The sequence below is a fragment of the Ornithodoros turicata genome, chromosome 2 (assembly GCF_037126465.1).
Source record: "Ornithodoros turicata isolate Travis chromosome 2, ASM3712646v1, whole genome shotgun sequence".
Lineage (NCBI taxonomy): Eukaryota > Metazoa > Arthropoda > Arachnida > Ixodida > Argasidae > Ornithodoros > Ornithodoros turicata.
The window spans coordinates 36805725-36828606 of record NC_088202.1 but is presented as its reverse complement, the minus strand read 5'-3'; the positions used below and the strand labels follow the sequence as shown (position 1 = coordinate 36828606).

The 22882-nt window shown below is 44.8% G+C and overlaps 1 long non-coding RNA gene across 1 annotated transcript; it reads left to right on the top strand.

Annotated features, from left to right (window-relative positions):
- Positions 1-11648: 11648 nt before the first annotated feature.
- Positions 11649-13426, top strand: LOC135383364 (uncharacterized). Its single transcript, XR_010419831.1, has 3 exons — positions 11649-12197; positions 12482-12514; positions 12794-13426. It is a non-coding gene; the product is annotated as an uncharacterized LOC135383364 (long non-coding RNA).
- Positions 13427-22882: the final 9456 nt, after the last annotated feature.

Below are 22882 nucleotides of genomic sequence, written 5' to 3'. Positions count from 1 at the left end.
CTTGATTACAACAGTCTGTACTGCGCGAGGAAAATTTTTACAAAGCCCCAAAACGTCAGCATTAAAATAGACCCGTGGGCTACATGTTTAGTATAAGTATTCGTAACATGTCCCACGATTTATTAACGATTCATTTAATTGTGACCCCCAGGCAGACATGTGCGTATCTTGAGTATTGTATTTGAATTTAAATACTTTTTTCAGTATTTTGTATCTTGCTAATTACTTTTCAAGGAATGTATCTTGTAACCTAATTTAAATACTTTTTTAAGTATTTTTTATTCAGTATTTCAATTACTTTCATTATTCTGGCTCATAGTCTCGTGAGGATTTTTTCCGAAGTGCCCCGATGTTTCCCTTCTCATCCTACCGATGACACGTGAGGGTAGGGCAGTCAAGAGATGACCTCACAATTTTTGTTCTCTCTGCGTGTACGGAGTAGCAGGACGCATGTTAGTCCTCCTGGATGTTATATACCCATGCGTGGAATGAGATCCCCTACAACCCTCCTGTGAGCTGTGACCCAGAAACAAAGCGCGACTCTGGCCGGTTTCCATGCAAGTGGCTCTCACGTTGATCGTCTCACAGCTTCTGAAATGTCGGTGAATTCCGGACCTGCTTTTGGGATATGCCATTGACCTGAGTGCTGACCTCCTTCAGCTTTGAAAGATACCATATAGGCAGACGATTTCTAAGGGTTGTTTTCAGTCACTGTTGGCTGCGCGAATGATCACATCTCAGGATGGAGCCCCACACGAAGGCTGCGCCTTTGCTTCCTTGGCCTTATCTGAGGGTCTATTTCGAATGCGTTGCCGAAATAGAGAATAACGGCTATAAAGGCTATCGTGGTGTCTGTTCTTTATGCCGAGTACGAAAGTATCTTGTGAGTATCTTAATTACTTTTTCAAGTATTTAGTATTTTACTCTAAATACTTTTATTCGTAAGTAATTTGTACTGTATTTCAAATACATTTTCGCTGATGTACTCTGTATCTTATTTCAAATACTTTTTTGCGGTATTTTGTACATGTCTGCCCCCAGGGTATAGTAACCAACGACCTGTGGTCTTTTGAGTACTGAGGGTAGAAATCGACGCAGGCGTGTGTTTTTGGGCGTAGCTGAGCCTATGCCCGCGACAGGAATTCCATCACTCAGGCGTGTTCGCCCGGTGCTAAATGACGAGGAGATTCCTGACCCAAAATCCGCTTTTGGGAAGGTGTACCATACCTACCAACTCCACACTGTTCATGCCCCGAGAAGCCCGAGTCAACACCAACACGATACGTGATGATGGAGATTGGGGTTGTGCACCGCCCCTCCCAGAGTGCGCCAGTCATCTACGATTCAATACACTTTTATCAGTACCACTTTTTCTATTTTGGTGGAACACAAAAATTTAAGGGCACTTAACAAATTACGTGTTGGCAATGCAACAGAAAGTGCGGCTGATTTTCGATAAAGTTGTACTATTTTCTTTCTGGGCGCCTTCAACTCAACTCCAATCATTCATTCATTACGTGTATTTTCGTTGGGCTTCCCTTTGCGCCGCTCTTCCACTGGCATTGCGCAATTCCGCGCGGCAGAGTGGCCAGTTGTCGGCTACGCGCCGGCGAGGAGAGCCGTCTGAGCCAACGGGGAATTAAATGACGGAGGACGAGTTTTTTTCGTGAGGAGGAATCTAATGCTATCACACTGCAGGCCGACGCAGCTCTGGGCTCGGGCAATGCTTGGGACTGCCTAGCTCTGGGGGAAGTGCTCATGCCCTCCAAAACGCGGCAGGTGTTAGCTTCCAGCTAATCGTACGGCGGCTGGTCGCGCGTGAAATACAACATCCACATTCAACGATCCGAAATGGCTGCGCGTCTTCAACCTTTAAGAGGGAGCACGCTCGGCATGCCCGTTGTCCGAACGGGGCGTGCGAACGCTAGAGGTGACACAGTGAGGTCGCCTTCTGTCCACTCTTGGGTAGTTCCATTTTAAATCGACAAGTGTGGGAAATTGACAATTTTTAATTTCCATGGAAAAAATATATGTTAGATAGCATCTCGATTGATGACAAATGCAACATTTCGAGCTCCATCCGATCAACCGTTTCCGATATGGAGAGGCGGAAGGTTGCGGCGGCCAATGTTGGTTCGAATTTTTTCCCAACTTTGACCTCATAGCAACGCGCTTCTTGTTTTACCATATCCTTCAAATATGGCTGATAAAAACTATGGGTTCAAGACAGCACGCGGAAAAAGTCCTGTCACTCCTACTTTAAAGGGGCGGTACGAAAAAATTCCCGAACATAGCACTTCCGGCAAAAAATGTACGATTTCGAACTTTTATTGTTCATGAGCGGTACACGCATTCCCTTGAAGGTAAATTCATTAGAACCGCTAACTCGTTCTCTATCGAATGGTATAGGTATCATTTATATAGCTCCTGTGGTAGAGCGAGCAGACGGCTGTAAGTAGAAGCAACTCGCCAAATTGCTCCCCTCCCAATCGCCCCCCCCCAAAACGACAGTTTATACATTCAATTTCCCTCTCCCTCCTCCCCCACTACGCGCTCCGACAAAGAAACTGCCCCCCCCCCCCCAAACCGAGCGTCTGGATCCGCCCCTGACACAGGCTGATACGTGGTGACTGATAGTCTGGTACACGCCGAGCAGGCGTAACCGAAAATGTCTTTCTAAACTCAAAAATGTATGTCCTAAAGTATGAATAAAATTTCGGCCAGCGGATTGATATTTATTTATTTATTTATTTATTATTTATTTATTTACTCGTTGAGGGGTACAAAGTTTGGGTGAGTTTGTACAGAAAGAGGTCCCATAGGTAATGCTAGTTGTGGGACCTCGAGTTATTATCTTATTTTGTTAGCAGCTCTATATGGTGAATATATATGTTATGTAGGTCAATCCTTCAAGAAAGAATAAACATCAACAATAGATATACAGTGAAATACATATTACCGTGCAGTATATATAGTAGGAATAGTTAAGTTATTACGTTAGGAAATATACTGTATACGGAGTGATATATCCTATATACATATGCCTCGTAAACATATGGCTCTAACTTATATGTAATTTATGAACAGATAAAAGACAACATACATAAATATACATATATATACATAAATGCACAAACCGGTCTGTAGAAAAAAAAAGGAAAGTCCAATGTTAAATGGCGCTAAACAGCATTTAACGGTCAAAAAGAGTGTAGCATGTAAAATGGGTGTAGCATAGTGTTCTATACGTTTGTTAGGATATAACGATATAATACTCGTTTGAAGAACAAAAAGGATGATAACTTCGTTATGTTTGAGGGCAACGAGTTCCAGAGCGTAGAGGAGTAGTGAGCAAATGTGAATACACCGTAATTAGTTCTGCATGTGGTAACGGTCAAAGCGTTTTTCCTTTCCTTTACTTTGCCTTTTACCTTAAACACTGCTACAAATAACATGAGAAGCTACAAATTATTATTATTATCGCAACAAGCTGACAACAAAGCTCAGACACAAAGGCGGTATCCATAAGTCACACCACACCACCGTTACGTAGGATTCTTTGTCACAAATCAAACCAAGGCACAAAACAATACCAATACATGAAAAAGATTGACTCTCTTGGTCTCATTACGTCTTAATTCTGAACTTGTGCGCGAAAGTAATTCAAAGAAATGACTGTGCACTTGCTTCCGTAGAGAACACCGTGTATACCGTGCTAGCAATGCATGCAGAAAAGCGCTGGAGTGCTCGCACATATTGATGACACCACTATCAGTGTAGTGTAACATGTTCTCTCCAGCATATTATGCACTCACGCTGTATTTGCAAGTCTGTTCGATTGAACCTCGGAAGAGCGATCAATCAACTTGCACCCAGTGCTGGTTTTGGGCAAAAAAAACACTTCATAATTGTCAAATAAATGTACAGAATGGACGCCTATTTATTCCTTGATAAAGAATGACTCACCTGTAGAAATTTCGGCCCTGTATCCTTGCCGGTACGGTTGGTACGACCGTAATAGCAAGAAGTTGCCATGATCGCTGCGGCGACTGTTTTGGGTACAGTAAGATGGCGGCCGGTTGCCGCACGCTCGCGCTCCCTGTCCGCGATCCAGCCGTTTACAATCGAGATCAGTGGGGCAGACCACGAATGTGTCATCGACACAGGGTTTGCGGGCCACGAGACGGAATGTCAGTGAAACTAAAAATTCACTTTTTCGAAAAACCGCGAGGACTTTGGGATAACTATTTTGCACATATATAATCAGTGTTGCCTTATGAACACATCGTGTGAGTACCACTCCATTCTGTAACACTCGAAAATCGGCGTTGCTGAGCTCCAAGCGGCTCTGTATTTTCCGTCGTTGTCTTTCGAGCAGCGTGTGTTGTTCCGGTGAAAATTGAGTTGAATGAATCGTCACAGTCCCAACGTATAATGCGCAGTGTTGACCAAGGCCAAGAACCAAGAATTCTGGTGAGTTATGCTTTCGTAGACTGTCTGGCTTAGCAATGTGCTATCCACACATAGTTGCATTCTCATACGAGTAATTTGAATGAATGAAAACAGCCGAAGTGCCTGTAATAGATGTAGCTCGGTATGTGTTAGTAGATTTGCACCGTTTGTAGTTCGTTGCGCGTTTAGGAACAACAAATTTATTCGAAGCTATGACACCGATAATGCCGCACCGTACCGCAGCATTTATCATTGTGATCCATATATCATTTGTTAAAATTTGTCGTCAAATTTGTTCAAAAATAAAAGCACAAGTCGGCGTACTTGAATTCATCTCCTTGAATTGCCTACGGCGAACATCTGCAAATGTTGCGCAGGCTTTTGCACCATACTAAGCGCAAAAGCATATCTGATTAGAATAAATATTTCAAGAGGAAGTCATTTAAATACATTGTTATTTATAGCTATTTTTCATTCCAGTCATGTTATGTGGCTACGCGAAGGATTCCGAAAAAGAAAAACAACAACAACATAGCTAATAGGATGTTGCTGCCCAGGGAGTCTTGGCTGAAGAGGTGAGCTGTTAAGATTACAAATGTATCATACGGTTCTGTTGTGAAGTGAAGAATTGTGTAGTAGTGCACGAATTAACATTCATGCACTACTTTTATAAGAAAGAAACAAGAAAAGGAAAGTCATGCATGCATCATTTCATGAATTGTAATGTATCACTGTTTCATATTCACATATTTCCATTAAGTGAATGAACTAATGCAACTAAATTCATCTCATGGTCATGCTTTGTGTTTACCTGGAAGCCACATTTTTAATGCTTGTCATTTTTTTGTCTAGAAGATTTATGTTAGCGTAGTATGAAATAACGGACAACATGTATGCAGCTTATGCACATTAAAACCAGCCATGTAGAGTCAAATGCCTGTTCTTTTTTAATATTCTAGCCTATTCACGGTTGCTCTTTGCTTCTTGCAGGTCTACTCATTCGAGAAGCAAGAATTGTACCATTGTAAAGCGAATGGAAATAAACTGATGTCGACTGCGATAGGTGTTCCTTCTTGGCCAGTTACTGTAGGATGACTCTAAAAAACGTCACAACAAACAACAAAGCCAATGTTCATCTAGCTCTCCACAAGTAGCTAACTCCACATAGTAGCCTGCTGCTTCACAGCAACATCAACACCACCTTGGGGGTGTACACATTGCACAATATGCTGCATTGTGCTGTGGTATGATAACATATTGATTGTCTCACAATATGTGTATATATATAGGATAAGGGCCCTAAGGGTGCACTGCATAGCTTATACCTAGGGTTCCCCGTTTCCGGTTTCAATCGAAAAACATACGTCGGGTAAATTTTCCCACATTCGGTTTTAATCGAAAAACATCGAATGCAGAGGAACATTCCAGGAACCATAGCAGATAAATTGCTGCTCATGCCCAGCTTAGGATTCCAACATGCCAAGCAGGCTTTCCTTTATTACTGGACGACATTCACACTTACCTGCGCCGAGCGGGGATGGAAATATCAGCGGAGAAAAGTGCGGCACTCGCCTTCTCCCGCAAATCCATGCAGCGATGCCGTCTGCACATTGGGGACAGGCCACTTATAAATGTCCAGCACCACAAATTCCTCGGCGTAACTCTAACCACTAGCCTCTCTTGGAAACGTTACATTGATGGCATTGAGAAGAAAGTTCAGCGCCGGACCGCTGTCATCAGTCACTTCGCTGGAATGAGGTGGGGACGCCATGAGAAGGACCTCCTGATGCTGCATAACGCCTTGATTCGGGCCACAGTCGCCTACAGTCTGCCTGTGCTTCACGATCTCTCCAGCACCTTAGCACAGAGGATCCGCGCTATGCTGGCACGGAGCCTACGGGTGGGCATCGGTGTCCCCCGCGGGGCCCAGACAAGGCTAGTGGTTGCGGAAGCCCGCGACATCCCTTTTGAAGTTCTCCGAAACACAGAAACTGTGCGCCAGTATCTCCGCCTGATTGCACGCCATCGCCACCACCCGCTCATCCGTAACCTTCGGGCAAGGCGCAGCACGCCGATCCACGGATGCATAATGTCATTCAAATCCCGCGTTCCGAAATTCGTGATCAGCCCCGCCGCTGAAAGCACGGCCCCGCGGACACTTCCGTCGCCAAGCGTCACCGCCTCTGTCCCAGGGATCACGGACAACAAAAGGAGCTACCCCGACCTCGTACTACAGCAACTGACTATGGATTTCATCGGCACCGCTTATGACGGGTTCTGCACGGTCTTCACGGATGGCTCCTCAACGAAAACTTCGTCATCCTCATCTTTTGTGATACCCTCGATACCGCTCACCCGGGGCTGCCAGTTGTCCCATCGCCCCTCTTCGACCTCAGCCGAGCTGTACGGAATCCTGCTGTTTTTACAATATGCGGCCACCTGCGACTCACGGCGATGGGTAGTCTGTACGGACTCCAAGTCAGCTCTTCGATGCCTGAAAACCTCAGGTCTCCGCGGCTCACTGGCCACACTTGTGATAAACATTCTACGCCTACTGAAGTCCATAACTGACCACGGCCACACCATCGCTTTCCAATGGATTCCGGGTCATTGCGGAATCTCTGACAACCACGTTGCCGACGCTGCGGCAGCGGCCGCTCACCACCAGGGCAAGTGTGTCCCGATTGTTCTCCCAAGGGAGGACAGACGGTCCCTTCTTCGTGACTGGGCTGCCTCCTCATCCGTCGAACAATGGCGTCGGGATGTCCCGGTCAGTACCATACTGGGAATTGTGGATCCAACATTCTCGTGTCGCTTACCGACATCTTTACCGCGCGTCATTAAGTCCCTCCTACATCGCTTACGGCTGAATGTTGCCTTTACGCCGTAGTATCGTTACCAGATAGGGTGTGCCAGTAGTCCCTTGTGCCCGGATGAATGCGCCATCACCTCGCTATGGAGCAATACAATTTATTTTGTGATGTCACAAAACTGGTAATTCGCATTGGTCGTTGTTGTTAAGACTGCGTTAGATGCGCACAGCACTGAAATTACATTGTAATTGCTATTCGGCGATAACTGTTGGGTAACCCATGTACACACAAGTAAAGACATCGAAAAACTCCGAATTCGCGAAAGTCAATAAACATCGAAAAACATTCGCCGAATCTGCCCAGAAATAAACAATGAAAACGCGGAACCCTACCTATACCCTCCGGAATGTATATCCATACCTGGCTGAAACATTGCATATCAATGCACGTTACAATACACAATTTGACTTTTGGCCGTTATGGGACATCTTCGGCCGTAATGACACTACCTTTGGTCGTGTTGAGACTTTGACCGCAATGAGACACTTGGGGATTAAAGGATTATCGGTCGTATTGAGACTTTCCGCCGTAATGAGACTTCGGCCGTAATGAGATACAATCCTGTGGGTAGCCTGCGGGACGAGAAATATTGCTTTGTTTAGTTTAACTGCTAACCCTAAGCACATTTGTTTTGTTTTTTAGGCCGATCCTGGGACCTGATTGACTTCTTTCTGAAATAAAGGGTGGTCAACGATGAAAGATGAAAGTCACTGAAAAGGTTAGCCAGCTGTAGGGATCGAATCCACATCTTCTGGATTACCGGTCGAGGGCTCTACCAATTGAGCTAAGCTAACACGCCTCTCCAGCGACTTTCGGGGTGCGTCATCTGAAGGGACGACAAACCAGCCACTCACTCTCACTCACCCTCCTTTCACTCTTACATTTTTTGCTCACTCATACACACATTCATACGACGGAAATCGACGCAAGCGGCACCTGTTGAACAGCACCTCTGTGCACCTCTGAACGGCACCTCTCTCTCTCTCTCTCTTGTTTAAAGGGTGGTCCAATGTAAAATTCTCTGCCTCCAAAAAGGATGACTGTCTATGATACCTGGAGCATTTGTCGTGGAAAAGAGAGACACGCGCGATTCTGTCACACTGCTTTTGGCTTTCAAAGGTCCTACCTGAATGTCTCAACCCAAAAGGAGTAAGAAACATAGACTTTGCATTGATGCAGACCTAATACTTCAATCAATTCCTCACTTTGAGCATTTTTCTTTGCGTAATCGAAAGAAACATGGAGAGCTCACCCTTCGTTTTATGTCGCAGGCGAGCAGGACCCTCGAATTTACGGAAGGTCGCGTTATAAGCAATAGATAGTATCTGTTGTGGCTTCCAAAGATAATTCTAGTACCGTTCGGAATGGGCTTCTCGGACTTAGTGCCAGTGACAAGATTTTATTAAGACAAGAAGGGTCTTTCATATTTCTCTTTCTTTTTAAGCCGCTGCCCTCGTTGTCCGTTTTGGATTGTACTAGAAACGAACAGCGAGATATTATTGCGGAAGTTAAGGCCAGTTCCGACGTATAGCGATTTCCTATATAGTGCTTGAAAATAGCCCTATATTTTTCCCCTCGCGATGCTGCAAACCGCTAAAACATAACGCTTGCAGGAGTTGAGGTCGTGTCAACTTTGTCAGCGCTAATAATAGCACTACATTCGTGTTGGCCAATTTGGAGCTCCTTCAGCAATGACGTCGCGGAAGTCGTGAAATTTTTTTGCTTCTGGATTTCACGGCACGGCGACCGCATTCGAACCGGCGAGTCTGTCACCCAAAATGTCTGGCAGTTTTCTGTTTAGTCAGTTGATGGAACTTGCTCGTCCGCATGCTGTCGAACTCCGAAGCCGCCATGATGGGAGAGACCGGAGACGACTAATGAAATTGCGCTAAAATATAGCGCTGGCGCCGCTTCGCATGTGAGAACCGTCCGATGACAGCGAGTGCTGTTTTTGCGCGCTATTTTGTAGAGCCATATTGGTGCGCTGCTATATGTCGGAACAGGCCTTTACTCAAAACATATTGGAAAACAGAAGTTATCAGGACTGCGTGTGGTTTCGTATCGTTTATATAAAACGAAACCGTAGGCTGTCTTCATGGTACTTGTGTTCACAAGTACCACAAAGACAGCTTCAGCTTTCCTCTTATTACTCTCTCTGTGAAACGCTTTGGGTTCAATAAAAACAAACAATATTCAGGGTTAAAGTAGTACAAATAACGACAGGTGGGTGGAGGTGAAGTCGTCCTCACAAGGTCCTATGAGTGTTCCAGGATGACACCCTGAGGGTGTGCAGGTGATGTGACCGGGAGTACCACTTTAACACTGAGGTAACACTGGGAGGACCAGTTGATGACTTCCTGAGGATTTCATCGTCGTCCGGGGTTGACATCCTGAGGACGACGAGGACATGACATCCTGAGGACATCTGTGTTGTTGAGGTCTAGATAACACAAGGCCCCTTCATGCTTCCCTCTCCATGCGTGTGAAGCAACGCTAGTTGCCCGAGGCTGATACCGAGTTCGATGGCCCGATGCTGATGCAAGCGTTGTGCAACTTGCCGGTCATCTCTCCATGCTGCTAGTGTCTGTTTCGTGCGATTTTGGCCGCCGGATTTTGCGTCGCGTAATGCATTCTCAGGTTTCTCGCGCGACAGGTATGTATGTTTTTGGAAAGCTCTATGTAGAACCAGGCAGCGTCCGGTAACTGAAACGATGTTGTTGACTCAGTTCCACATGGGCCGGTGCTGCGTTCCTCGCTGTCGAGTTAACTACCATGGGGGCCCAAAGCTGCATGTGTTCTCGTTTCCAAAGGATGAAGCTCTCAAAGAATCATAGCTGAAGGCGATTCCACGTGCAGATTCTAAACCGAGCATTCGCTCTAACGTACGTAAATACGCTTGAAGCCACTGCCGCAGGAATGCGCTGTGGGATCTTGCTTACCTGTTGATTGTAATACGGTCGTCTTCATTCTCCCGCAGGCCTGCAGGTCCCGCAGGTGCGAAATGCATTTTCAGCAATCGAACTTGTCACCAAACTCACGCGCAGCGATGGGGGCCACTGGGAAGACATATTGTTGAATGCAGCAATAAACAACACAGAGAAGACTAGGGATTACTCTGGTTTACACTTCGCAAAATAAACTTCGAGAATAAACCCCTTAAAATAAATCACGAAAAAATCCACGGTGTAAAGATAAAGCCGTAAAAACCCACTTTTGCGATATAAACGCTTCAGATTCAAACTTTCAAAATAAATCGTCTCTGATTGGTCGACAGGCACGGCAGCCCCAGAGCAGCGAAGGCTTTTGGTTCCCGCGTCTGAAAATAGTTCCCCGCAGGGTGTGGTTGTGAAATCGGAGAGTTCAAGAATGACGATCGACGAAAAAGACAGATACGGGCATCTTGTGGGTGTGTTGTGTTTGTCCATCTGTGTGTGTTCCAGCCTCAGAATCGTGAAATCGGAACCTGCCTGTGTACTTTTCTGCGTGTGGTTTTTCTTGGGAGCCTACGAGCTGATAAATGCAGGAAACTGGCACTGGACAGACTCTCGCAATGCCTTTTTGCAAATAAGCTGCATACTAATGTGAAGAAACTGTTTGTTTGTTTGCAAGAAAAAAAAACTATTTTACTTCTGATGAACAACTTAAGTCAGCAGAGGTGCTTAATTTTCTGTAACGAGAAGACGGTAATGTCGATGTGTAACGCAATAAGATTCTAATTTCAGGAACATCCACTTTGATACACGCACCTTCCTACAACGATTTGCCATGCAAAAGCTGCGAGATATGTATCTAGATATGATACTTCAAGCACTTTGTTCTCACTGGTCTTTGAATACTCTGGAACCCAAGAATGCCATTTTCAAGGTCTCAAAGACCATCATTTTTTTTCACAGACCTTGCAAAAATCTTTGCATCTTTTTTTATTCTCGTGGACCTACAGTGCAAATTCTGCTATTCTGATGTCGGAACCGTGTTTCTAAGCCAAGAGCAATAAGTAACTGAAATCAGAAGTGTGAGAAATGAACGGCACCCTCTGTTGTATTCATTTGCCTTCCTTTCTCGCCTATGATCTTCACATTCAGAACAGATCTATTTATGCTAAGCACCCACGCCAAGAAGAGGTCTAAAATTTACGGTACCAGCTACTTCATTGTAGGCAGCCGTACCCTTTCACCTGTTTTTACAGCTTATAAACATTGTGCTTAAAGGGACTGTCGCATCCGGAACCGTGGTTACGAATCCAATACCAATGTGTTCGGTACACTACCACGAGCTATTTGCCAAATTTTCTCCTTCCAAAACGAACCGGGTGATGAGGAATCGAATTTAAAAGATCCGGTTTCGTTTTGATCCTCGAAAGCGCCAGCGCCAACAACATCGCGTGACGCAAGGTCGAATCTGGCTAATCCGCTGTGAAGGACGCTGTCGTCTGCCGCCAAGTCTGGGGCTGCTTTGTTTTTTCCGGCACGTCGCCCGTATTCACATGTGACACTTTCTAGTGACTCGGATACTATCGCTACGCTTGCATCCTTCGCGTGGGATGTCGTTTGGAAACCGACGCAGCGTTCCCGACTCCAGGAAAACTTCCTTCGAAAACCTCGATGTTTGATTTCGCACGCCAAGGATACAGCTACAGCCAGACCACAGACGAAGCGAAAGTTGGAAGCAGCTACATCACTAGCGGGTATCCAGATGAAGCAAGGAGTGTTCATGCTGTCCGTGTATGCTCCTCGCATTTCACCGATAATGTGTACCTGGATGAGAACATCATGGAAGTGCAACTTGGATTGACACAAAAAACAAAAAAGGAACGAATTGAAACTTGACGCCGTTCCGACAGTGTTCCACGAACAAAGCGAGCCAGCAACTTCGACAGTAAGTCACAATGTCTATGTAGTTTCCCAATCGGGTCTGTCACTCTTGCGCGTGAGTAGCACTTAGCAGCAAAAGACGAAATCGGTACAACGTAAGGTATCCCCTAACCTATGATTAATAACTAGATAAATAAAATACAATAAACAAGTTCAAGTGATGTCATTCATATGAACGTGATTGACTTTTCTCGTTGTCGGACGCGTTATCATGAAACTTTCACTGTTACTGAACCTGTGACTTTTGTGGAATGTGGTAGACATGATTCATTTTCATGTGTATTAAAGCTGCAGGCAGTTCGACAGGGTCAAGCGCAAGTGGTACGTATATTACTTAAATACATATAATGTGTTTACAATTTTTGGACACAGAACAATTCGCAAACTATGAACCCCGATCACTAAAAGGAAGAACTGACGCTGTTTGTGTGCTGGTGTTAGAAACAGGCACTATACAAACAGTACCTCTGTCTGTAACATAAGCGCCATAACCCACTTCCCAGTTACCTTTTATCTCTCTGTTTGTGAACTGTTTGTGTGCTGTAGGGCTGCGGTTTTTGTAGCCAACTTGAGGTGCACTTTTGACGTTCTGTGTTATAGAAGGACCAGGTGCTGCTGATCAAGTCCCATCCATCCATGAAACGGCATCAAACAATGTACGTGTGTGCACGGCAATTTTGCTGAGAGACCTGGTTTTTACACTAATGCCTTTACAACGCCTCTGACAAATTAGGATCTTCCAGAACAGTGCTTTCTTCATCCAAGTTCAAGAAGTAAAGAGAATGACTTCATGGCTTCTACTGACATCTCACAGCTACATGCCAAGACAAAATAACTTGACAGCAGGAAATGAAAAGAAAAAAAAAAGGTCCGTTTCAGGTCCACCCAAATCTTTGTGCAGAGGCTGACAACAACAACGCTATTGTGAGATGATGAATGATGCTGATGCAGCGTTGAGATTAAGCCCTTGTTTCCTTTTTTGCAATGCTATACATTACTGCTGGTTAAATGTAAAATGATGCACCTACCTCCAGACATTAAAGGGGCTACCAGAGATGTAGTGTCAATTCAACAGAAAACCTGCATGTTCTACGAGGCACTATCACATAAGCATTGGCCAAATTTGCTGTCCTGTGAGCTTTGATAGGATATGCCGTAGATAGTAAGAGGCCTCTTACTGTAAAAGGGAGGTGCATTAATCGAGTAGTGGGGTCTGAGGCATGAGGGCCATTTCAGGATGTACAAACCCTTCTAAAATTTTACACTTGGTTTGCCCAGAGATCGATCCAGATCCCCCCCAACACCCCGAGTTTTTTTCCTGTGTACCACTGTTATAATGAAACCGTCCAATGTACTGTCGAATCGTCCCGTTTTCATTGCAATTGAAGTACTTACAAAACTGTTTATTTTATTTTTTATTTTTGTGAGTCCCCGCTTCAGATTCCAAGGGACATTGCCAGTGTGGTGCACGCTGATAACTGTCTGTGCATAGCAAATAATAAATATCTGTGCGTGAAGAGTTGGATGTGGACTTGTGCAATGGCTCTTGAATGGACAACACTTAGTCAACACAAAGATTTATTCACATTTGCGTAACTTATTGCCTGTCATTATAATAATTATTATAATACATAGACAAGAGGTAATGCTCTGCCAAGGATCTCTGAAGTTACAGTCTTGAAAGCTGTTTTCAAGACAGTGGTGCTAAAAAATTGGATCAATGTCAGGTATCAAAATTTGTTTTTCTGTATCAAGGCAGAACAATCTTCCGTGGGAATGACAAATTTTGGACATTCCCAGAGAGATGTATCACTTACTATGATAATGAGGTGTAACTGTACCATTAGTGAGTTATGAAACGTTACCTGAAATTATTTGACGTGTTATATCCCTCACATGCTATAATACTGCCAACGATAAGAAGCATTACACTATCATTAAAAGTATAACTGTCACTTATGGCCAGGTAGTTTATTGCTCCTGCCGATTCCTTTGCACTTCTCAGGATTACTGTGGTAACACAGATTCTGTTTCACACTTCTCAATTGGAAACTACGCAAGTCTATTATGGTGTAGGTGTGAACAGGAAATGAGGCACACTAAAGATGATAGTCCTGATAGGACCAGGATGGAAAAACGTTGGCGAATCATGCGGACGACACACCCAGGTATCTGTCGTCTGTTTTTCGGTTCAAGGAATCTCCAAACTCAGCTTGTAAACACACAATAAGCAGTGAACCTGACGTAGCTGTAAAAAGAAAGGACACTTTACTAAACACGTAGCATAGTTAATTTCCTGACAATCATTCTAATCCTAACCCGGCCCTTGAGTTGCACAGTTGGTTAGAGCCTTCGTAACTTTCATGGGGCATTCGTCGTGTGTGCAAACAACGACGACAACTACGAAAATAAGGATTGCTCGACGTGCCTATTTATCGTGGGCACAGTAGGCGAAGACTGTGATCGTCGCTGCAATACTGCGGTAGATACACCACTAGAAGTTCTGGCCGATGACAGGGAGCTGGGAACAAAGTGTGATGAGTGCGTGTGGTGCGTGCCGTCATTGCACAACTCTACCACTTCACCTGCACTGGAGCATATAGGTACTCATCCAGTTCCTGAGGAACACAGACGCCGCACAAACACTTGGATTGTTTCCTGCGTCGTAGTGTGAATGCCACGGGATCAAGTATTGAGCACTCCGATCATGAACGTACCTAAAGCAGTGGTCCTGAGGCTCGTTCTGTTGCGCTAACGCAGCTGCGGCACGTACATCACCAGCGACTTGCAGAATAAGCGGATCCGTCGAATATGGGCCGTCATCAAACATGTATATTCGTCACGGGAGCTATTACTAAAGGCATTTGAACAGCACGATTCGCCACTTCCGCGTTCCGAGTCCGCCATCTCCGTATGTGCCTTCGCCTTCGTCTCCCTGACCTTGCTCATGCAAGCTGCAAGCCGCGGGGACTCCTCTGGCTCGCCGCGTTCTTATTGGTCAGATTCCATGTAACGTTGCTAAAGATTCTCAGCAGGGAGTTCCGCTTGACGCCCGCTTCCGTCGTCTGCTGTAGCGCCGCTTACACACGAATTATGCAAAAAGTATTCCGTCGATCGGAACGGGACTTTCGGAGTCATGGTCAGTGAAGGACGGGGAATCTCATTTCACTGTGGTTTCGGAATCGATCTGTGGTCGATGCGACTGTCCCTTTAAACGTGAAATGGCTATAAAACTTGCATCCTGCGCCACATTACATTAAACGCGTGGGTTGCCGTTCTGCAGCATTCTTTTTCCCTCAAGTTCAAGTGAAAGGGCAAACAGAACGCTCCGAGACTTACCATAACATAGCCATTATTTCGGGGCCATGTCCTCGCTCTAAATGGTCTCGAGCGTGCTTTTGAAAAGTGCAGCGGTACACATGGAAACTGATGTTGGATTTGCACCGAGCTTCTATCTCCAATAATTAAAAGAAACCTAATTAACACATCGACTTGCGATGTAGAACGTATTGTCATTCCTTATAACTGCGAAAAAATGCTTGCTTCTGACAGGGAACGATAACCATTGCAGATCGATGAAAACACGTGCGCAGGTCAGGCGAAAGTCACCGTCAAAGCAGACAGGAATTCCGTTGTTGCCCATGTCCATGTGCAATAAATATGTATTGGATTTCTGAGGATGGCTTAGGTTGTGCATGTTCCTTGCCACGGGAGGCAGTCTGAGGCAGTCACAATTCTCCTGAAGCAATGACGCCGTCGAGGTTCGGGTGCATAGCCCCTTGTAGAAACGATTCATACGCCGTAGAACTGCAGTTCTATTCGTAATCCGTCCTCCATAAGTGCATTACGAAAAGTTGACATGAGTTTGCCAACAACCTGTGCGCTGAATCAGTATCTTCTCCACGATCGGCAGCATGAGAATCGCACGCATCCGGCCCTCAACCGCGCAGCGCCTCTGGCGTCATTGTGGCGAACAACGAACACAATTTCGACCGCCGGAGGAGCTCCGTCTAGACACCTCTCTCTCTTCTTAGACCGTGGCCTGTGCCAACCCTCCTTGAAGTGTGTAATCATGTTCGCGAACGTGGGACAAGTGTCTGCGTCGTTGATCTCTGTCGCCGAGACTCGCTTTGTCCGCACCTCAGGACGATCGCAATTTCTGTGTAATCACGATTACGCGCGATGTGGATCCTGCGTCAGTGTGTTTTGGGTATAACATAGGCAGTCGGAGAGCACATAACATGAATTGACATAAATAAGGCACACTACAGAAGCGCATGACGTGGATTGATAACGCGCCTGCCATCAGGGAGTTTGTGCAGGTTCAGCACGTCAAGTGAAACGCTGTTCCAATTTTCCACAACAGTGGTTTCCTGACTAGTGGTTACCACATAGACATGCAAGTGGCTATCGTATTCAACGGTGGTTAAACACTGTGCAATGAAAAGAATCTGAGAATTTACAATATATATTCCTAAGATCTCTGAAAATACCGGCAAGTCATCTTCAGGAATTTCTTTTACGATTACACAGCTTGCTGAAACTGTAAGGCCATCAATCGTGACACTTCTGACAGGCATAACAGTGCCAACAACTATGCCATTGTCAGAAACATAGTTTCTTATGTGTTCTGGTACGTGTTCAAGTAGCACCTCTCTTGTTCCATCAGTGGAGGTGACATGACTCATGAACTGCTTTGACCACATATACATCTGACCGAGTTGGTGCTTTCTGGCCAATGAATAGGATATATTTTTGAAATTACGATTTTTTCTTGCAATGTCTTTGAAGTATTGATGTTTTTCTTCAAACCGCATGCACCAGATATCTACAAGGGGACCATACATGCCGAGGAATCTCTGGTAATGCACAATATAATGCATTTTGCATGGTACGGACACTTGTGGAAACAGTGCTGTGAAACCTTCCAGAAAGAAAATATGCAGCGCTCCAGATAAGTAACATACACTCGTGGTATGCGCTTGCTCATTATAATATCAACAATTTCACGAAATGCTGTATACAGGGTGTCCCAGAAACCGTGTCATTGAATTATAATAAAAAAAACTACACCACCTAGAGTCATGCGGTCAATGGCATTTGTTCTTACTGGGTTTTTGCCACCTCCTCATGTGAATGTCGTGTAACGTAAGTTTAATTATGTAAATTTTTGCGAGCTTAAGTCGGAAATTTGCCTAGTAAAGGTCACTTTTTCACCCCACCAATGTGAACCTCTGTGAAGATGTACCTCTCATTACTCCTCCACTAGACAAAAAGTGCTGGGAGATTGGTGCAGGTTTGTTTTTCTTGTCACACTGGTCATAAACAAAATTTAAGATGCGCTCATTCAGTACATCAAGGCTGAACAGTCTCCGGGAGATGAACTATCTTATAAAGTGGCGCAACACAAACGGTATGACACCTTCGTGCAAGTCATGCATTACGTTAGGTGGCAAGTGTTCAGTGGGATGAAATCCCTTTGTGTGAACTGCAGATGGTGCTGTAAGGCCATAAAGAGGCAACGTTGCGACCCCCCCCCCCCCCCGAAGCATGTCCAAGTGGAACTTGTGGAGTGCTGGAGTGCGCAACACAAAGTCCTGTTCTTTGTGTTTTGTTCAAATTTCATGATGTAGAGCCATGCAAAATCGATAAATGTGTCCGTGGGTAAAGCTTGCCTTGAACCCATCAATCCGGTGGTTTGAGAGATTGTCACCTGAGAGGCAGAATACGCTTCCAGTAATCTTTTTGTTGTGAACCGTGATACCTTCAGTTTCCAGGTGGGCAATATCCTGGTGCAGCCGTTCCAGTACTCTGTCAAGCCCGTACTTTTGAATGTGCTTTTCTTTACATAATAGAGCCAAATGTATGTGTGAAAGTTGTGTTCTCAAGCGTGATGGTACATTTAGCAAAGTATAGTACACAGCCATGAGCTTGTGTTTTTGTCTTTGTGCACCGATGGGATTGCACACCTCAAATTCATCGGTGTCAAGGTGGATGCACAACTTTTCCCTATCCCCACAGAAATACTCATGGCTTGCAAAGGCTGATGCATCAAACGCTGAGCTTAAGGTGTCAGCATACCTGCATTGGTCACTGGTGAATGAATTGTCGAGCCATTCGACGTAGTGTCTCAAGACCTCCAAGATGGGCACGTACTGGAAGCTTACGCGTGCTTCGCCAGCTTCATTTAAGGCCATTGTGACTGGCTCAACCATGGGGAAGGGCACCAGTCCAAAAGCGTTCACGACCTTTTTTTGTCAAAAGTTGCCCCATTTCACTATTCACAGATGGTTCCACATCACTACCTTGTGCAGAAAAAGGCTGTTGTCCACAATCATTGAAAAAATTGAACATGACGTCTGCAATCTCCTTAAGCGCTGACTCTGGTAGCTTCTTTGCTCCTTTCCACTTCAATAGGAGCATTGCGAATTCTTTCACAGGATTTTGTCGTTCAGTGGTTGGCTGTGGTTGGCAACTTGAATGAATTTGAAGTTGCTCGTTCTTCTCTCGGCTGACCAACAAATGTACAACAACAAGAACATTTCAGTTTTTCTTGCAGAGCGCAATATTTTATGCCGGTAAATGTTTTCTAGAGTATCATTTAAAAATGTTATCGGAAAGCAGGCACACCTTCTGCAATGGGCTTCAAACAACTGTTTCGTCGCTTCGCAACTCTTTAGTTGCTTCATTATTTAGAAATAGAAGCACAGGCCGGTGTACTACTTTAGTCCAGGCCACCTTACGTTGCAAAAGCCTGTATGATTGTCAGAAAGCAGCAGTTCACTTCTAGTATGACCACCTTTTCTAATTTGTTATTTTAAAAAATTAAATAAAGGTCTTTTAGTGTTTGGCTTGGGATATTTAATGGCGCCATACTCGGTCCAGTGTACTACACAGAGTTGAGTAGGATGCTGCATTAATCCACCGAATGCGCCTCGATGTGGCCTTTACAGCTCAGTGGCGTTACCGCTTGAGAGAAGTTGACTCTCCCACCTGCTGCCACTGTGATGTGCTTGAGGATCTGGAGCATAGTCTTCTTCATTGCTCCCACTACCAACCTTCCCGAACCACACTCGCCGAGTCTCTTCGTCAGCTGGACTCTCGCCCCTTCTCCCCATCGAAATTGCTTGGTCCCTGGCCTCATCCAGCCCAGCAACGCTCTGCGCTCAAAGCTCTTCTGACACTTCTGGACACCATCGGACTTCGATCATTATTGTCACGAGGCTCCTTATTCTATTCCCCACATTCCCACCAGCAATGGGGTAGAGCATCGCCTGTGGCGATGAACCTCCCCACTCTCCAAAGCCAAAATAAAGTTGTTGTTGTTCCAGTGTACTACAGTGGTGCCCTGACAGCGTAGCGTTATGTGGACGAAATACTCATGAAGACAGTCTTCGACTTCGTAGACGAGCTGTCCTTAAGCAAACGCGCCACGATGGGGTTCCAACATAATGGCGCTCCACCGCACTCGTCTGGCAGTGCCAAAAGATTTTTGGACAATATCTTCGGGGATAAGTGGATTGGCCGTCATGGGCGGGTTCCCTGGCCACCGAGGTCCTCAGATCTGACACCACTGGATTTTACTTGTGGGGCAGAATCAAGGGCGCCGTGTACCAAACAGGGTCCACAGCGTCAGAAGAATTGCGGCAAAAAATAACCGCCTTCTGCCGTACCATCCCAAAGAGCTAAAGAATGCTGCGAGAAATGTATTTTACAGATGCCAGTTGTGTATCGGCGAAGACAGCAGGCACTTCGAGCACCTTCTTTAATTTTTGTTTTCATTGAGAATAAAAGGGCACAAAACTGTGGTTCTGTCCAAAGCGCAATCTAACCGTGTGACTCCGTTTATCTGATTGATAATAGGATTGCGGTCTGTTTCACTCTTCCTCTTTACCGATTTTGTTTGCTTCTTTCTTTCTGCTTTCTTCGTAGAGGGAGGGCCCTTGGGCGGAGCTTGTATCCGCTGCGAAGCGAAGGCCGCAAGAGCGCTCAACTTGCGATAGGATTGCGGGTGCTTTTCGGGTAGCAATTTTTCTCTGAAAAACGTGCGCAATATCAACTAATTTTGACTGGGATACGCTTTTCCAGACATGGCCTTTCCAATTCCAGCAGAAAAACGTGACGTTTCCTTGGCATTTTTCAAGAATTAATTAGCGAAATTCCACTAATTAATTAATCACACTAACGAAAATCATTACAGTAGGTGGCAAAATCCTTCAGGAGTTACATAAAGCAAGTCCCATGCTTTTATCACCCCTAGTTTTTTTAGTGATTTTTTGACACCTTCTCGCCGGACACCTTGTATATTTTGGCGTTCTCTGAAAAGTAATTTCTCACATTTTCAGATACCCTTCTGCCAAGTTTTATTCGAAGGTTGCGAACTCGCTTGTCACAGAGTACCGTAACTTGGCTGATGACAAAGGAAGTGGCTTTGTGAGTTGCTGACAATGTCTACAGGGTGTCCCAGAAAACGTGTCATTGAATTATAATAAAAAAACTACACCACCTAGAATCATGCGGGCAACGGCATTTGTTTTTACTAGGTTTTTGCCACCTACTAATGTGAAGGTCGTGTTACGTAAGTTTAATTATGTAAATTTTCGCGAACTGAAGTCCGAAATTTGCCAAGTAAAGGTCACTTTTTTACCTCACCAATGTGAAGAGCGTGTCTAATGTATTCAAACTAATGATAATTGACAGGGATATTCAGGGGTTATCCCATGAGAAGAAATAGCCGAATATCATGCTCTACGAAGCAAGCGCGCGACAAATTTTTCTGCGCAATCCTTGTTAGTCCGACGAAAGGAGGTTGGAAACCCAGCCCACACCTGCAACGCAGAAAGAGATAACACAGGTATGGCTTATCGCATCCGACTTTCGTTGGGATCGCACTTACCCTCTCCCAATTTCAGGACTGTCACTTTTTCTACTATCACTCTGTGGGCTGGGTTTGGAACCTCCTTTCGTCGGATAGCAAGCGATTGCGCTCAAAAAGTCGTCGCGCGTTGTGGTTCTGTGCTACGAAAAGCATGATGTTCGGCTATTTTTTCCGATGGCATAGCTTGCGAATATCACTGTCAATTATCATGAACTTGAGTGAATTCGACACGCTCTTCATATTGGTGGGGTAAAAAAGTGACCTTTACTTGGCAAATTTCCGAGTTCAGTTCGCAAATATTTACAAAATTAAACTTACGACACATGATATTCACATGAGGAGTTGGCAAAAACCTAGTAAGAACAAATGCCGTTGACCGCATGATTCTAGGTGGCGTAGTTTTTTTATTATAATTCAATGACACGCTTTCTGGGACACCCTGTATATGTACAATATAGCTTGCTCTTTCAGAATTTGTGTTTTGTAAATAACTGAAGCAGCTGAATACGGTAGGACGTAAATACTTTTTTTTTCTCTTTTAAAGACTCTTGGGTCATAAGCACAGACGCAATCTCCGTCATGCACCTCCCCAGGTGAAGCGTTTGGCGTACACAACGCTCATTCGTCCAAAACTGGAATTCGCCTCATGCATCTGGCATCCTCACCAATCCTTCCTGTCTCGATCCATCGAATTCGTCCAAAATCGTGCCGTTCGATTCATCGCCAATGACTACTCCTCTTCCACTAGCGTCACCGGTCTGAAATGCACTTTTGACCTCGACCCTCTAGAGCACCGCCGAGATATTCAAACTCTAGATTTATTTCATAACCTTTTCCATTCTTCTGTGCCCCTAACCTCCTACATTCGCCAAGCTCATTATACGAGCAGGCGTGTCAACCATTCCTACAAGTGCGAGCCATTTTTCTGTCACACAAACGCATTCTTTCACTCCTTCTACCCGCGCGCCATCAAACTTTGGAATTCATTGCCCGAGGGAACCGCATCCATCCATGATCATTCATCCTTCAAATCTGCAGCAGCGCATTACCTTTCCTCGCAGCGAAAATAATCATCTTATTTTGTACTTTAAATTTTGCACTTGTCTGGGCTGTTTGGCCTCCCAGTCACATTGTTTATTCATTATTGTTACTGTTGTTATCGTGATTGTTATAATTTTCTTCGTATTCCCTTCACCCATGTAATGCCTTCTGGCCTTTGGGTTACTAACAATAAATAAATAAATAAATAAATAAATAAGCCTTCGAAATAAAATTAAAAATGAGCGACGTAAGATAACTAACAATGAAATGGTGAAAGAATCCAGAGCCAAATATGGTGTTAAAAGGGATGCAGAGAAGGACATGGATGGCAAAAATATGTTGCAGCGCAACAAGATACCAAGACCATCTGTATCTGTGGCGTATGTTAAACCTGCCACACTGAGTTATGCATTTTACACAGGAGAACGCACAGAGCACGTTTAGCACGTCGGATATTAACAAACACGAAGAATGGCTCTTGGATGAATACCTGAAGCAACGACCAGATGTTCCTCAAATGTTTACGCGTTAGAACAAAGCTTCCAAGAAAGGTAAAAGAAAATGAGAATAACCATGGTTTTGGACTCCGCAAGGAAGTTCCCTTATATCATGGACTTTAAAATAGTAAGTAATTGGGATACATAGAAACAGAAAAAAAAAGCAATTTGGATTGTTTTTTTTTTTTTTTTACTTTCAGTTTATGCATGAGTTTGAGCTGCTAACACAAAAGGACGCCGTGAAAGCAGTAGACGCAATCTACAAAGTGCTGC